Consider the following 16,294-nt stretch of genomic DNA (forward strand, 5'->3'; position numbering starts at 1 on the left):
TTATGTTTTTGGTAATCTCTGAGCTTTTTGGATCTGTGCCTTGGTGTCTAACATAAATTTTGAAAAATTTTAATCATTGTTTTAAACATTTTTTCTTTTTCTTTCTTTTCCTTCTGGTGTATTTTCATCACATTTAAGTTATGCCACTTGTAACTGTCCAACAGTTTGTGAACATGCTTTCCTGTTTTATTCTCTTTGCTTTTTAATTTTGAAGGTTTTTTTTATTGCATTTTAGGTTTTGGGGTACATGTGAAGAACATGCAAGATTGTTGCATAGGTATACACATGGCAGTGTGATTTGCTGCCTTCCTCCCCATCACCTATATCTGGCATTTCTCCCCATGCTATCTCTCCCCAACTTTCCACCCCCGATGTCCCTCCCCTATTTCACCCTGACAGACCCCAGCGTGTGAAGCTCCCCTCCCTGTGTCCATGTGTTCTCACTGTGTCCATGTGTTCTCACTCACCCACCTATGAGTGAGAAGATGAGGTGTTTGATTTTCTGTTCTTGTGTCAGTTTGCTGAAAATGACACAGGTTCATGCATGTCCCTACAAAGAACACAAACACATCGTTTTCGATAGTGGCATAATATTCCACGGTGTATATGTGCCACATTTTCCCTGTGCAGTCTATCATTGATGAGCATTTGGGTTGGTTCCAGGTCTTTGCTATTGTAAACAGTGCTGCAGTGAACATTCGTGTGCATGTGTCCTTATAGTAGAATGATTTATAATCTTTTGGGTATATACCCAGTAATGGGATTGCTGGGTCAAATGGTATTTCTATTTCTAGATCCTTGAGGAATCATCACACTGTCTTCCATGATGGTTGAATTAATTTACACTGCCACCAACAATGTAAAAGTGTTCCTATTTCTCCACATCCTCTCCAGCATCTGTTGTCTCCGGGTTTTTTAATGATTGCCATTCTAACTGGCATGAGATGGTATCTCAATGTAGTTTTGATTTGCATCTCTCTAATGACCAGTGATGATGAGCATTTTTTCATATATTTGTTGGCCTCATGTATGTCTTATGTAAAGTGTACATTCATATCCTTTGCCCACTTTTGAATGGGGTTGTTTTTTTCTTGTAAATCTGTTTTAGTTCTTTGTAGATTCTGGATATCAGCCCTTTGTCAGATGGGTGAACTGCAAAAATTTTTTCCCATTCTTTTGGTTGCTGATTCACTCTAATGACTATTTCTTTTGCTGTGCAGAAGCTGTGGATTTTGATTAGGTCCCATTTGTCTATTTTGGCTTTTGTTGCCAATGCTTTTGGTGTTTTGGTCATGAAGTCCTTGCCTGTGCCTATGTCCTGAATGGTTTTGCCTAGGTTTTCTTCTAGGGATTTTATGCTGTTAGGTCTTGTGTTTAAGTCTTTAATCCATCTGGAGTTAATTTTAGTGTAAAGTGTCAGGAAGGGGTCCAGTTTCTGCTTGCTGCACATGGCCAGCCAGTTTTCCCAACACCATTTATTAAACAGGGACTCCTTTCTCCATTGCTTGTTTTTGTCAGGTTTGTCAAAGATCGGATGGTTGTAGATATGTTGTGTTGCCTCCTATGCCTCTGTTATGTTCCATTGCTCCGTTTTGGTACGAGTACCATGCTGTTTTGATTACTGTAATCTTGTAGTATAGTTTGAAGTCCAGTAGTGTGATGCCTCTCACTGTATTCTTTTTGCTTAGAATTGACTTGGCTATGTGGGCTCTCTTTAGGTTCCATATGAAGTTTAAGGTGTTTTTTTCCAGTTCTGTGAAGAAGGTCATTGGTAGCTTGATGGGGATAGCATTGAATCTGCAAATTACTTTGGGCAGTAATTGCAGGGTTCCTGCTGAGAGATCTGCTGTGAGTCTGATGGGCTTCCCTTTACGGGCAGCCTGACCTTTCTCTCTGGCTGCACTTAACATTTTCTCCTTCATTTCAACCCTGGTGAATCTGACTGTTATGTGCCTTGGGGTTGCTCTTCTTGAGGAATATCTTTGTGGTGTTTTCTGTATTTCCTGGACTTGAATATTGGCCTGCCTTGCTAGGCTGGGGAAGTATTCCTGGATAATATCCTGAAGAGTATTTTCCAGTTTGGATTCATTCTCTCCGTCACATTCAGGTAAACCTATGAAATGTAGGTTAGGTCTTTTCATACTCCCATAATTCTTGGAGACTTTGTTCATTCCTTTTTACCCTTTTTTCTCTAATCTTGCCTTCTCGTTTTATTTCATTGAGTTGATCTTCAACCTCTGATATCCTTTCTTCTGCTTGGTCAATTCAGCTGTTGAAACTTGTATATGCTTCGTGAAGTTCTCATGTCACGTTTTTCAACTTCATCAATTCACTTACATTCCTCTCTAAGTTGTTTATTCTCATTAGCATTTCATCAAATCTTTATTCAAGGTTCTTAGTTTCTTTGCATTGGGTTAGAACATGTTCTTTTAGCTCACAGAAGTTTCTTATTACCCACCTTCTAAAGCCTGATTCTGTCAATTCATCACACTCATTCTCCATCCAACCTTGTTACCCTGCTGGTGAGAAGTTTTGATCCCTTGTAGGAGGAGAGGCATTCTGGTTTTGTGTGTTTTCATCCTTTTTGTGCTGGTTTCTTCCCATCTTTGTGGATTTATCCACCTGTCATCTTTGTAGTTGTTGACTTTCAGATTGGGTCTCTGAGTGGACATCCAGTTTGTTGATGATGAAGTTATTTCTTTCTGTTTCTCAGTTTTCCTTCTAACAGTCTGGCCCCTCTGCTATAGGACTGATGAGGTCCATTTCAGGCCCTGCTTGCCTGGGGATCACCTGCAGTGGCTGCAGAACAGTAAGGGCTGCCAGTTTCTCTTTCTGCTATCTTTGTCCCAGAAGGATACCTGACAGATGTCAGTCTGAGCTCTCCTTTATGAAGTGACTCTTTGGATATATGTGGGTCAGGGAGCTGCTTGAGGAGACAGTCTGTCATTTATAGGAGCTCAAGTGCTGATCTGGGAGCTCCATGGTTCATTCAGACCTTCAGGCTGGTGCATTTAAGTCTGCTGCAGCAGAACTCATAAACCCCCTTTTGTTTTTTTTTTCCTCAGGTGTTCTGTCCTGGGGAGTTAGGGCTTTATTTATGAGTTTCTGTTGTTCTGCTGCCTTTTATCAGGTCTGCCCTGCCCAGTGAGGAGGCAGCTTAGTCCCTGTCTGCCTGCAGAGGCTTTGCTGAGCTGCTGTGGGCTCTGCCCAGCTGCCATGTGAACTTCCCTACAGTCCTGTTTATACGGGTGCAGGTAGAACTGCCTCAGCAATAGTGGCCCACCTCTATAATGGTGGACTCTCTCTGTAATGGCAGACTGCCTCGGCAATGGTGGGCTGCCTCAGCAATGGCAATCTACCTCCATAGTGGTGGACTGCCTTGGTAATGGCGGACGCCCCTCCCCCACAGAGCTAGACTGTCCCAGGTTCAGCTGTGCTTGCTGTGAAACTCTCAATCCAGAGTGTTTCCAATTGCTGGTTTTTTTGTGGGGGTGGGACCAGCCGAGCCTGATCACCTGGCTCCCTGCCTCAGAGACCCCCCCCTTTTTTTTTTAGTTGAATGGTTGACTCTGTCTCCCTGGTGTTCCAGTTACCTGTTGAAAAGTCGCCAGGATCTGTGTGATTTCCTGTGCTGTGACCCATGCACTGGCTGAAACTGCTGCACTGAAATTCATGGCACTTTTTTGCCCAGGGGTCTCCTGGCCTGGCTCCCTGTTTCAGTCCCCTTTTTAATCAGATTAATGGGTGACTGTCTCCCAGGAGCTCCAATCACCCGCTAAAATGGTGCCCGGACCCGTGTATTTTGTACAGAGAACCGCCACGCCAGGGTGCCAGCAAAACAGCCACACTGGTGAAAACAGCCACACCTGCCTAACCAGCCACATTGGCAACCTGTGGGGCTCCTCCACCTGGGAATCTCCTGGTCTGTGGGCAATAAAAATCTGTCTGGAAATGCATCGTCCACTCACCCTCTGTGCTTTTGCTGGGAGCTGCATTCCTGAGCTGCTCCTAATTAGCCATCTTGGATCCCTCCTCCTTTTGGAGGTTTCTAGTGAAATGTGCCTAAGCTCAGAGGCTCTTTTTTCAGTTGTATTTAGTCTACTAAGAAGTTCATCAAAGATCAAAGGCACACATTATATCCGTTACTTTGTAAAATTTCTATTTATTTTTGGTACTGTCTTAGAATTTCTATCTCTCTGCTTACATTTTTCATCTGTTGCTTCCAATATCTATGTCTTCATTATCTTTTAGGTCCCCTAGCATATTAATCATAACAGTTTTACATTCTTGATCTGATAATTTCAACATCCCTGGCATATCTGAGTCTGATGCTGACATTTGTTCTGTCTTTTTAAACTGTGTTTTTTTGCCTCTTAGTATGACTTGTAATTTTCTCTAGATAGGCAGGCATGATGTATTAGGTAAAAGGAACTCCTTTAAATGGGCCTTTAGTAACACAGTAATAAGGTGTTCGAGGAGGGGAAGCATTTTATTGCCCTATTGTTAGGTCTTAGTCTTTTAGTAAGCCTATGTCTCTGGACTATAAACTTCACAAATGCTTCTCATCCCTTCCCAAAATTAGTGGAACAGGGTAGTTAACACAGACTGGAGGATTTTTTTTGTCTCCCTTGTGAAGGGCTATAGGAGGCTAAAGCTGGCATTTCCTTTCCTTCACATAGAAGACTGGAGCAGATTGGAGTTGCATATTTCCCTTGCTCTAGAGGTTGGTTATGCTCTGATTATACTCTATAAGTATAGGCTTTGGTTAAATACTTTTTCCTGAGGGTGGGCCTGGTTAAGAAGAACAGAATGCTCTAGTGCATTTCAAAATGGTTCCCTTCACCTTCTTCTATCAGAAGCATAAGTGAAATTTTTATGATAGTCACTCTGACAAACAGGTCAAGTTCCTTGAGGTAAATATCACAAAAGTATAGAGTTCTCTGATGAATGGGTACCTAAGAGTTTCAAGACCCAGAGTTGTTCATACTGAGCCACCAACAATTTCTAAATTACACTTAAGGGTTTTCTAACCCAGCACTTGTGCCCACTGAGTGTTATGCTTTGACAAGTTGTGAGTCTGGTTATCTACCTCTTTGTCCCTATAATTTTGGGACAGTCGTTTGTCCTGTGACCTTAATACTCTCATGAACCTAAAAAGAGTTGGGTTTTTTAGTTTTCTAGTTGTTGTTAACACAAAGTAGCAACTTCTTAGCTTCTAATTTGTGGATCAGAAACTGGAAGTTCCTAGTAAATTTTTAAAAAATTATTCTATGCTCATGGGTAGGAGGAAGAAATATTGTGAAAATGGTCATACTGCCCAAAATAATTTATAGATTCAATGCTATCCCCATCAACCTACCACTGACTTTCTTCACAGAATTGGGAAAAAATACATTAAATTTCATATGGAACCAACAAAGAACCCCACATAGACAAAACAGTTGTAAGCAAAAAGACCAAAGCTGGAAGCCACAGGCTACCTAGCTTCAAACTGGACTATAAGGCTACAGTAACCAAAACAGCATGGTATATCCAGATATATAAACCAATAGAAAAGAACAGAGGCCTCAGAAATAACACCACACATGTACAACCATCTGATCTTTGACAAACCTGACAAAAACAAGCAATGGGGAAAGGATTCCCTATTAAGTAAATGGTGTCAGGAAAACTGGCTAGCCATATGCAGAAAATTGAAACTGGATTCCTTCTTTCACATCATACAAATATTAACTCAAGATGGATTAAAGATGTAAATGTAAGACCTAACACCATGAAAACCCTAGAAGGAAACCTAGGCAATACCATTGAGGACATAGCCATGTGCAAAGACTTCATGACTAAAACACCAAAAGCAATGGCAACAAAAGCCAAAAATCACAAATAGGATCTAATTAAGCTAGAGAGCTTCTGCACAGTAAAAGAAAATATCAGAGTGAAGAGGCAACCTACAGAATGGGAGACAGTTTTTGCAATCTATTCATTTGACAAAGGGCTGATATCCAGAATCTACCAACAACTTTAATTTACGAGAAAATAACAAACCAACCCATCAAAAGGTGGGTGAAGGATATGAACAGGCACTTCTCAAAACAAGACATTTATGCAGCCAACAAACATGAAAAAAAAAGCTCATCACCACTGGTCATTAGAGAAATGCAAATCAAAACTACAATGAGATACCATCTCATGCCAGTTAGAATGGCAATCTTTAAAAAGTCAGGAAACAACAGATGATGGAGAGAATGTGGAGAAAAAGGAATGCTTTTACACTGTTGGTGAGAGTGTAAATTAGTTCAACCATTGTGGAAAACAGTGTGGTGACTCCTCAAGGATCTAGAACTAGAAACATACAGCCACAAGAAAGGATGAGTTTAGATCCTTTGCAGCTGGAAATGATCATTCTCAGCAAACTAACACAGGAACAGAAAACCAAACACTGCATGTTCACATTCTTAAGTGAGAGTTGAACAATGAGAATACCTGCATACACAGAGGGGAACTTTACATACCGGGGCCTGTCAGGGTGAGCGAGGCTGGGGGGCTAGGAGAGGGATAGCATTAGGAGAAATACCTAATATAGATGATGGGTTGATGGTTGCAGCAAACCACCACAGTACATTTATACCTATGTAACAAACCTGCACATTCTCACATGTACCACATAAAGTATAATTAAAAAAAATTAATTATTATAAACCAGAATTTTCATGCTTTTAAAATGATTCTTTCATTTTTATTTAGTCTTTATTTGATGAGGCATAAAAATCATACTTCAATAATTTGAACATGGTTTCCTTCAGATATTTAAACATATTTATAACAGCTGTTTTTAATTTATTATTTGCTGTATCTTACATCTGTGTACCATGAAAGATAGCTTTTTGTCAGCATTTTAACATTGTATATGTCAAACTTTCTGGTTTCTTTAAATTGATTTTTAAAATACAAAATGGAACATTTAAATACTAATAATATATTGTGATTTTGGATACTAACTACTCATTCCTGGGATTTTATGTCCCTGCTTGCTCTTTTCCTTATTTGTTAATGAGTTGAATATAAAAGTGCAGTAAAGTCTGTTTCCCCATAATGTACAACCTCTGGTGGTTACAGCCTTAGGTATGCACATGAGTCTCCCTGACCACCACTGATGACTTTGTTCTTGGCCATGCTTTCTTTGACTGTCCTTTCCTGATATCCCTGTTAAGCTATTGGTTAGCCTGGAAATATTTCCATCACATCCAGGCACTGGCTCTCACTCATTGCTAGTTGTTTGGAGTTGTTTGGTATATTGTGTTCAACAACTCCTCAGGGGCATGTATTATTCTATAGTTTGATCCATTTAAAGTTAGCTCCTTGGCAGGGATCAGGAAATTCAGTTTTTGAAAACTTCTCTCACTCTCCCCCAGAAGCACATCTATGTTATAGAGCAGGAACTCTGGTAAGTGGAAATGGAAGCTGGTGCTCCCACAAAGCTATGGCCACTACTCATATGGATCTTCTATAGATCACATCAGGGAAAGATAGGATATTTCCTAGCTCATAAATCTCCCCAAAATAACTCTTACATCCTTGAAACCTTGCAGAAGTAGAAGGTTTCATTTCATTGCCAAGCCCACCAGAGCAGGTCTTCCACAACATTGTGCTGTATGGGAAAATGGGACTTCGCTCTTCACCAGTTGCCTTATCCAGGTAGTTCCTATGTATCAAGTGGTGGGGGTAGGGTAATGAGTGCTGTGTGGCTGGTTCACCTGCTAAATATAGGTCTTCTACAGCAAAGAGCTGTTAAAAAAATGGAATCCTATGATGTTCAACAGCTTCTGAAATAACTTAGAACAGCTCTTCCGTGCCAGGCATCTATGGAAGAAGGGAGCTGTCACATAGCTGATAAACCTGCAGAATCAGATTTTTCCAAAATGCAGAGTTTTGTTTGCCTGGGTGCGGTCCCTAGCTTGAATGTCACACAATCTCACTGCTTTTGTTTAGTTTCTACATATTTTGTTGACTAAATGCTCCTCAGTTGGTTTTAAGTCCTTTGATCGAATCTCTAAAGATTTTGAAAATTTGTGTTTGCTAAGTTACATAAGCCTAGTAGATGTCTTTCTGGATAGAAATTTTTGAGTTCCTCACATTGCTACCCTTCCAGAAGTCTGTAAAGTTTACTGAAATAGTAATAGATGAGGTACCTAAGAAAAACTTTTTAAACAGACATAGTGCGTGCACGCACACGCGCGCACGCGCACACACACACACACACACACACATACACAATATTCCATAGGCAAGTCAGTCTGGAAACGTCTGTATTTAAAAAATCCAGGATTTCTTTACATTTAAAAATAGATTACCTCAGAGTCATGCTATGCTTATGTACATTTCTGACTCTCCAGTACAATGATACAGTATGCATTTTGTCCCAAATTTAAGTGACTAATAAACCATTTTGTTTTCTTTGTTTTGTGTTTTTGTTCATTTGCTTCTTTGTTTTGTACTGGACATTCCTTCATACTTGTGTTACCGAAAATACCCTTTGAAAAGCTCCAATTTAACAAATTACCCTTTAAATCAATAATTTCACTTTGTTCTTTCCAATACCTGGTTGACAATTTAATCTGGTAACTATGTTATTTGCTATAGAACACATGGATTGCCTAATTCTATATATCCAGAATATATATGAACATTTGGGGCAGTTCAGGGTGTTGCTAAAGTACTATTTGTCAAACAGAACTTACGGTGAAACTTGAAAGTGCCCATCTGAATTTCCAAATGTCAAATACCAAGGACTCACAGTGATAACTGAACATAAAACCCCATTGTCAGATAAAGGGGACTATCAGAAATTGCCAGCTAAGTTACAAGCCAGGTCATTCTGAGTACTAACATAATATCATGGAAGGGTTTATCTCCATATGAGGACCATAAGAGTTCCATTTCCGGAATTAATATACCCATAATTTTTTTTAACTTCAGAGCCTCAAGAAATTTCTGAATACCTAAAATAGATTTCTATTTATTAACAGTATTTGAGAATAAATTTTTAAATGAAAGAGTGTGAATTTCAAGAATAATAAGAACAATATCGGTTCATGTATTACTCTGCCACCACCAGCATTTGTGACTATTGCTAACTGTTTATCTTACTTGAACCTCAGTTTCCTTATCTGTAAACTGAAGATCGTAATACTTATTAGGATTGCTTTGAAATATAAAGATAACATAAGGATTATCAAAAGCTTGGCAGATAGCATAGCTACTATCTATTAACCCCTAGTATTTCAGCCTCTTTCAATGTAGTTGATATTATATTTTGTACCAAATTTCAGCATGTTTTAGGCAGCAAAGATTTAACACATTCTTTGTAACTAATATGTCTAGAGTTTAGTGAGGATTAATATTCATTAAATTTCCAGAAAGATACAAATGGAAATAAACATTTGTTTAATGCCTATAGTATATCAGGTATTCTACCTATGCTATTTTCCAGAGTTTAATCAGCACAATTCTGTCAGCACTATTATCTCTATTTAATAGATGAAAAAATAAAAGTTCCAAAACTTTGATTTTCTAGTACTCATCTAGTAAGGGTTGGAGCCAATATGTAAGTCTATCTAACTGCAAATCTTCTGCTTTGCTATCTAAGGGTTAATCAATTTGGGTACTTTTACTACACCTAGATTATACATATCTGGCCAGGATATTGTTTATGTTATGATATAATTTAAAAATGCAAAACTTCAATAGCATTTTGTCAGTATGGCTACGAAATTTCCAGGTATTCTTGATAAACATTTAGTATATTCCTAAATGGGAGAATGCCCTGGTAGATAAGTATTCTAAACAATATGACAGTAAAATATAAACATCTAGCATCTTATGGGTCTATTCCCACTAAATGAATACTACCTAAATTTAGAGTATGAATATCACATTAAAGGAAAAAGATATGAAAACTCACTGTATATTTACTTTAAAAAGCTTTCTTCTGTCAGATAAAAAAAAAATGTTTTAAAATTTTCAGTAGGAATTAAAAAAAAGGTAGGCTTCTATAGAACATCTGCACCAAAAGCAGAAAACACAAATGTGAAGGTTCTGGAATATCCTTCAGTATAGCTGGGAAAAATGAAAAATATCTAAAATAAAGAAACATGCTATAAGTTCAGCCAGGGTAGAGGAAGCCAAAAGTGTGTTTCTCTTTTTTAAGTGAACTGGATAAGACATTAACAGTTGAAAGTTAATATCTTCTCTCCGATGAAATGACTAGAGATGAAGATCACTATGCATTAGAAGTGGCTGAAAGTAGACATTTATAGGTTTTAGGTGCCAAAATAGTGTTAGGAGTCGTAAACAGACCTGAGAATAGTAAAACATACTACAAATGGAAAAGTTGAGTGTAATCATAGAACTGAGGTAACTAATGTTAAAAAAGTTAAATACATCATGTGATAATAAGAGGGCAGAGGTACATATACCTTAAACATTGTTCCAAATGTTATCTTTCCAAACAAAGTTTACTAAAAATGTGAGAAAATTTTATTTGATTTACTTATAGTCTTAACATTAATGCCATCTCAGTATGTATCAATCTTCAAGAAAAAAGATATATTTAAATATAGACTTACATTTTAATTTCAACTCTCAGTTTTCACTATTACATAACTTGGCTGTGTCTTCACCCAAATCTCATATTGAATTGTAGCTCCCATAATTCCCTCATGTTATGGGAAGGACCCAGTCAGAGATAATTGAATCATGAGGGCAGTTTCACCCATACTGTTCCTGTGGTAGTGAATAAGTCTCATGAGATCTGATGGTTTTTTAGGGGGAAACCCCTTTTGCTTGGCTCTCAACTCTCTTGTCTGCTGTCATGGGAGATATGCCTTTCACCTTCTGCCATAATTGTGAGGCCACTCCAGCCACATGGAACTGTGAGTCCATTAAACCTTTTTTTTTTTCACTAAATTACCCAGTCTTGGATGTTTTTATCAGCAGCATAAAAACAGTAAACTGGTACCAGTAGAGTGGGGCACTGCTGAAAAGATACCTGAAAAAGTGGGAGCAGCTTTGGAACTTGGTAACAGACAAAGGCTGGACCATTTTGGGGGACTAAGAAGAAGGCAGGAAAATGTGAGAAATTTTGGAACTCCCTACAGACTTTTAAAATTGCTTTTACCAAAATGTTGATAATGATATAGACAATGAAATCTAGGCTAAAAAGGTTGTAGAAGGAGATAAGAAACTTGTTGGGAAATGGATAAAGGTGACTCTTATGTTTTAGCAGAGAATGGCACCGTTATTCCCCTGCCCTATAGATTTGTGGAACTTTAAACTTGAGAGAGATGATTAAGGCTATCTAGTGGAAGAAAATTCTAAACAGCAAAGCATTCAAGATATGACTTGGGTGCTGTTAAAGGCATCCAATTTTAAAAGGGAAACATCATAAAAGGTCAGAACATTTGTAGCCTGACAATACAATAAAAAGAAAATCCTGTTTTCTGAGGAGAAAGTCAAGCTTTCTGCATAAATTTGCATAAGTCATGAGGATCTAAATGTTAGTCACAAAGACAATGGGGAAAATATCTCTGGGGCACATCAGAGACCTTTGCAGCAGCCCCTCTTAACACAGCCCCAGAAGCCCAGGAGGAAAAATGATTTCTTGGGCTGGATCCAGAGTCTCTCTGCTGTGTGCAGTCTAGGGTCTTGTTGTCCTGCCCTCAGCCACCCCAGCTGTGACTAACAGGGGCCAAGGTACAGCTCAGGGATGGCTTCAGGGGGTGCAAGCCCCAAGCCTTGGCAGCTTCCATGTGGTGTTGAGCCTGCCGGTAAAGAGATGTCAAGAGTTGAGGTTTGGGAACCTCTGCCTATATTTTAGAGTATGTATGGAAGTGACTGGATGTCCAGGCAGAAGTTTGCTGCACAAGTGGGGCACTCATGGAGAACCTCTGCTAAGTCAGTGCATAAGGGAAATGGGGTGGTGGGTGCCCCTAAACAGAGTCCATACTGGGGCACTACCTAGCAGAGCTGTGAGAAAAGGGCCACCATCCTCCAGACCCCAGAATTGTAGATCCACCAATAGCTTACAGATGCACCTGAAAAAACCAGACACTCAATGCCAGCCCATGAAAGCAGCCAGGTAGGAGTCTGTACCCCACAAAGCCAAAGAGACAGAACTTTCCAAGACCATGGGAACCCAACTCTTACATCGGCATGAACCAGATGTTAGACTTGGAGTCAAAAAAGGCCATTTTGGACTGTTAAAATTTGACTGCCTTACTGGATTTAGGACTTGCATGGGGAGTTAACTCCTTCGTTTTGCAAAATTTCTTCCATTTGGAATGGCTGTATTTACCCAGTGCCTGTACTCCCTTTGTATCTAGGAAGTAAATAACTTGCTTTTGATTCTACAGGCTCATAGTTAGAACAGACTTTTCTGATCTCACATGAGACTTTGAATTTTGGACTTTTGAGTTAATGTTAACATGAGTTAAGACTTTGAGGAACTGTTGAGAAGGCATGATTAGGCTTGAAATGTGAGGACATGAGATCTGGGAGGGGCCAGGAATGGAATAATATGGTTTAGCTGTGTACCCACGTAAATCTCATTTTGAACTATAGACCCCACAATTCCCCCATGTTGTGGGAGGGACCCAGTAGGAGAAAATTAAATTATGGGGTAGTTTTCCCCAAACTGTTGTCATGGTGGTAAATAAATCTCACAAGATCTGTTGGTTTTATCAGGGGTTTCTGCTTTTGCTTATCTCTCATTTCTCTCTTGCTGCCACCATTTAGAAAGTACCTTTCACCTCCTGCCATGATTCCAAGGCCTTCCCAGCCAAGTGGAACTATAAGTCCGATTAAAACCTCTGTTTCTTCCCAGGCTCGGGTATGTCTTTATCACCAGCATGAAAATGGACTAATACACACTCCCTAGAAAAAGACCTTAATGATCGGACTAGCAATTTTTAATTTAACCTCCACAGTTCACCTGGTGGCAGATACCTGTGAAAGAACAGAAAAACAAACTATAAAATGGATCCTTTGATCATACTTTAGTATCTGTATAATGGCAAAGTCACATAACAATGGGTATGAACACTTATATGAGTCTGGGAATAAAAGCAATCTTGAATGACACTTATATTATCTTAGAAGTTGTTTCTAAATTAATTCAACTAAATAATGCTGTATTTGTCAGTTCGTACACTGCTATAAAGATACTTCCCAAGACTGGATAATTTATCAACAAAAGAAGTTTAATTGACTCATAGTTCCACATGGCTATGGAAGCCTCGGGAAACTTAAAATCATGGCAGAAAGGGAAACAGGCACATCTTACATGGCAGCAGGAGAAGGAGAGAATGCAAGAGCGCAATAAAAACTACCATTTATAAAACCATCAGCTCTCATGAGAATTCACTCACTATCAGAAGAACAGCATGAGAGAAACTGCCCCCATAATCTAATGTCCTCCCACTAAATCTCTCCCTCAACCCCTGGGGATGGTAATTGAAGATAAGATTTGGGTGGGAACACAAAGCATAACCATATCCAATGGTAAAATTACGTACGTGTGTGTGTATGTGTATGATTTCCTGGGCTGGATCCAGGGTCTCTCTGCTGTGTGCAGTCTAGGGCTTGTATACACACATACACACACACACACACACACACACGTGCATATGAAATGCACATCTTTACACTCTTTTTTATATATACAATTATATAATTGCAATAATGCCATTTATTGGAAGCTTTACAGAAGACCTAATGTATCCAATTAATGCAACTCATTTAGCATTCCAAATAATCATAAGATTGCTTTTTAATATTTGCAATGCATTTTCAGTGAACAATTCTGTTTTCTAAGTTATGTGTTTTAGTGAAATTTATTCTTCTGTTTTATTTAGAACAAGCCTAATTTATTAGCACATGTACGATCCTAGAGGGGCAAAAAGAGTGCCTTGAAAGCATTAACTAATGTAAATTGCTTGTCTATCCAAGCGGTACTGCATTTTACATTTTTTGATGAATTTATGTTATGAACTAAGAACATGAAAAGCTATGATTTATAAAGGCGTCCTTACAACTTCCTCAAGAAATGGTATTTAGTTATTCCAAGATACATGCACCAAATGTTACATTATAAAATAAATTGTTTGTATTAAACCAGTGTTGTGTGCAATAAATTTGTTCACAATTAAAATGCATAGTGACTAATTTTTTGAAAAAGCTTATTTTCAGAACTCTAGGTAACATGCTGCTAAATTTTGTGATGCTTTCTATATATGTTTTAAGCTTTACTCACTGAGGTATAGTTAATTTCAAAAGACTCTCTGGACAAAGTGAGTGTGGATCTGGGTTCTTAAGGCAGAGATCAATGATGCTTTGTCCAGATACACTATTTTCTGACTTCTTTCTCACTGATCGAAGATGAATAAATATGACTTTGCTTCTTGTAATGCATTCAAATTTTATCTGTTAATACTCTTTATGTTTAAAAAAATCAAAGGTTTATGTCTTCTTCCTATAAATGAGTGGTATGTCTTTAATTAAGTTCTCACAATAAGGAACTCTTCAGACATGATGGCTTTTTTTCCCACAGTAATGCATAAGACACCATGCTATGGTTTCTCTCTTATATACAAAATACAATCAGAAAAAATTGAGACATTTTACAGACAGTTGTTAATCTCCACATATTATGGTTTGATTCCTTTTTCTGATTATGCTAAATCGCAGCATTTCAAAATACAGGGATAGATATACATGTCTCCTTCCAAGTCACTAGCTGTAATATGGCTGCATTCAATTATGCAAAGTCTCAAAAATATTTTTCTGCTATTTCTAAAGGTAAAATCAGCAGATTTGAGGTAACAGATGTCAGAAATTATCAAGGCTATTATAAGCTAATTATTTACCCAAATATCATCTTAAAGACAAAGTATTCAGAAATAATTATGGTTTGCTATAATACTCATTGCAGCCATTAGAAATTTATTTGAGGCCCCATAACAAAAGTTTTTTTTTTTTTTCAATTTCCCCTCCTGCCCCACTTAACATTGAATTAGACAGTGAGACACCTGCTTCCAGCTGCATGAAAAAATGAACATGTAGAAAATTCTGTTGACTAACATCCCCTAAAAATCTTTCACTGAGACTTATTCAGCAATTTATAAGAACAGTGTAACATAATCACATTAGCTTCTTCACCTTCAAAATTTAGAAATCTTACACATTTCACCCTTTCCAAAGCACATATACTAATGCAGCTTAGTTTACATGTTCACCAATACAACTTGAATTTATTTCTCTTAAGATTCTAGTGGTTTAAAATGGTCTCTACTTTTTAGGCATGATGATATGGAGGCAAGATGCCAGACATGTATGAAAGAAACAGCATTAGAAGATGTGGGAAAAGGCAACAAAAACAACAAAAAGAAAGTTATACCAAGTCTTTTATGGCCAAAAAGATACTTCTGAGTGTTACGTTCTGTTTTACTTTATAATACATAGGTTCCACACTGAATACCAGTTTCATCTGACTGACCATGTGGAGTGCCATGCTGAAAAATAATCTTTAGCTATGTAAGGGCTCATCAGGAAAAGCTATTATAACAAAATATTACCTGACATGGTGCAGGAAGGGATAGCAACCTACCTGTGTAAGTAATTTGTCACGCTGGCAAAAAGAATTAAGAATATAGACAACATAAACATGTACAACTTTATTTCCTGTAATCCCCTCAAAACTTAAAATTGCTTCTCCTTAAATATTTCACCTGAGTAGATTTATAGTTTGTTATCTTTTTGAAACTTAAAATTAGGAAAAACAAAACTTTGCTTTTTTATTGAGAAAAAAATTGTAAATAATTACATTTTATATTTTTATCCACATATTTTTCAAGTATGCTAAATATATATATATTTTAAACCTAAATAACCTCTTTATAAAATGTAGTTTATTTCCAGCACTGCTCATATAAAATAATCTTGTGCTGTTTAAAATTTAGAAATGTCCATAAGCCTTCTGTGATCTCTGTGTCACCTGAGTTATTTTGTACAAGAAACAGCTTGCTTAGGTGTGGTAAAGTTGTCTGCCTATGGTGACTACTCATATTAGAGATTATTAACATTCATTGGCCACAATTTAGTAAATGTATGCTCTCCTGCAAAGCTATTTATTTTTCCTTCTCTGAGATAACCATAAAATGACCAAAGGAAGGTGGCAGTATATGTAACAGATTTTATTATCACTGGCCAGGCAGTAGCAGTTGTCACATGAAGCTATGTT

The sequence above is a fragment of the Callithrix jacchus genome, chromosome X (assembly GCF_049354715.1).
Source record: "Callithrix jacchus isolate 240 chromosome X, calJac240_pri, whole genome shotgun sequence".
NCBI classification, from domain to species: Eukaryota; Metazoa; Chordata; class Mammalia; order Primates; family Cebidae; genus Callithrix; species Callithrix jacchus.